Raw genomic sequence first — 2,314 nt, 5'->3', positions numbered from 1 at the left:
GACTAAAACCTGGGGAAACAGAGAGAGAGGAGAGACTGGGAACAAATAAAAAAACCAGAGACAGAGAGAACAAGAACATAGACTCGCAGAAGAACAAAGACGGAGAGAAACAGAATCAGGGGAAACAGAGAAACAAAGAACGATCAGAAAGAAAGAAAACGAAAAGGGAAATAGAAGGTTATTGTCCAGCCAGCGCGCCTTCGCCATCACCATCGTCTTCGTCCCTTTCGTCTCCTACACTAAGGTAAGCGCCGCTCCCTTTGCATTTTAATTCACTGCTCCAGTAGCAGTGAATTATAATTCACTTGCTACTGCAGCAAGTGAATTGTAATTCATTGGGCAAGCATGCGTTTCGCACGCCTGCCACCCAGCCAGGTCGCTGGTCTAGACCAGGGACCCAACCAAGTTAGTCCAGCCCCAAAAAAATAGAAAAATAAAAAAATAAAAAAACAGAAAAATAAAAAAGGTAGAAAAAATAAAAAGATAAAGAATGTGTATGTATGAATAAAAATAATGTAAATTTATTGGTTTATTCACTGACGCCAGAGTCAGGAATAAAAATACCGGTTTAAATTTATATTATTTTTATTTGTTGTATTTTTATTTTTATATAAAAAAATAAAAAAATGTGTATGTATGAATAAAAATAATGTAAATTTATTGGTTTATTCACTGACGCCAGAGTCGGGAATAAAAATATCGTTTTAAATTTATATTATTTTTATTCGTTTGTTCAATTTTATTTAGCTAGAAAAAAAATAAGAAATATGTGCATTTAAAAAAATAAATTTATTATTATTTATTTATTCACTGGCGCCAAAGTCGGGAATAAAAAAAATATATATTGATTTAAATTTATTTTTTATAGCTACGTAATATTTATCAACGCCAGAGTTGGAAATATTCGTAGTTAAATATTGAAGGACGTGTCTGCATTCCATACGCATTTTTAATTGAATCAACATTTTTGCATAAATTGCATGATTTACATTTACAGGTTGAAATATAGGTTCCCATTTGAAACCTACATATAATAAACCCTTTCGAGAAAAGACAAATGGAAAACGAAGAAAGAGCCCAGTTGGAAGCCCAACATTAAAAAGAGGTGGACAATCTTAAGAAGAAGTCGCAAGGCTTACTAATCTACTCGAGCAGGTCTTGAGAGATAAATCCGGAAAAGCAACATTTACAGCTCAGCTTGAACCTATGCTTGTAAATCCCTTCAATCTACACAATCTGGGGGCAAATGGGTTGTCATCTGATTTTCAACAAGCCATGCAGTTTCATCCAGCATACCCCACAAGAATGTCGTTTACCATTGATTCTACAGAGAATGAATCTCAAAAGAGCAAAATGGTAAAAGAAGATGAGTTGAACAAATTCATTGCCCTAGAACAAAGGATGAGGGCATTTGAGGGAATTCACCTATATGATCCTATAAAGGCTGCTGAGATGTGTTTGGTGCCCAACGTTGTCATTCCCAAAAATTTTAGAGTGCCAGAATTTGTTAAATATACGGGAACTCAATGCCCTATAACTCATCTCAAAGCATACTGCAACAAAATGGCTGAGGTGGTTCATGATGAGAAACTGCTGATTCATTTCTTTCAAGACAGTCTGAGTAATGTTGCCCTCACTTGGTATATGCGGTTGGACAATACCAAGGTTAAAAAATGGAAGGATTTAGTTGATGCCTTCATGAGGCAATATAAGTTTAATATAGATGGGGGCCCTGATCGATTAAGCTTGCAAGCTATGGAGAAGGATAACAAAGAGTCCATAAGAGAATATGCCCGAAGATGGAGTGGGTAGCTGCACAAGTTAACCCTCCCATGTTGGAAAAAGAAATGATCAGTTTATTTTCCAACACCTTTAAAGCTCCATACTTTGAATACTTAGTTAGAAGCTCTGCACAATATTTTACTGACCTAGTTGTTATAGCTGAGAGGATTGAACAAGCCATTGGGTTAGGTAAGATCGCTAACCCAAGTGAGAAGAATGGTTTCACTGAAGATGGTTGCCAAGGCACTTATCATTTCTATAGCTAATTGCCTCACATCGACTCCTAGAAATCAACTATCTTGAAGATAAAGCTATGGTGATATTAGGTCGAGAATGATCTACATTGGATTTCAATTGACTGTTGAAAAGATGCCCTTGTTGAGGAGAATGAATGATTGAAATATTCCAGAAATTCCAATCAATGATCGCTAAATGTTTAGCCCCTTTATATGTTATCTTGCCAGTACTCATAGCCCAAGATGTTGTCATAAGTTCTTTCTTGTTGAACTTATTTTCTAAAGTTTCAATGAAA

Source organism: Populus alba, chromosome 19 (assembly GCF_005239225.2).
Source record: "Populus alba chromosome 19, ASM523922v2, whole genome shotgun sequence".
In the NCBI taxonomy this organism is placed as follows: domain Eukaryota; kingdom Viridiplantae; phylum Streptophyta; class Magnoliopsida; order Malpighiales; family Salicaceae; genus Populus; species Populus alba.
This window is presented reverse-complemented; position numbering follows the sequence as displayed.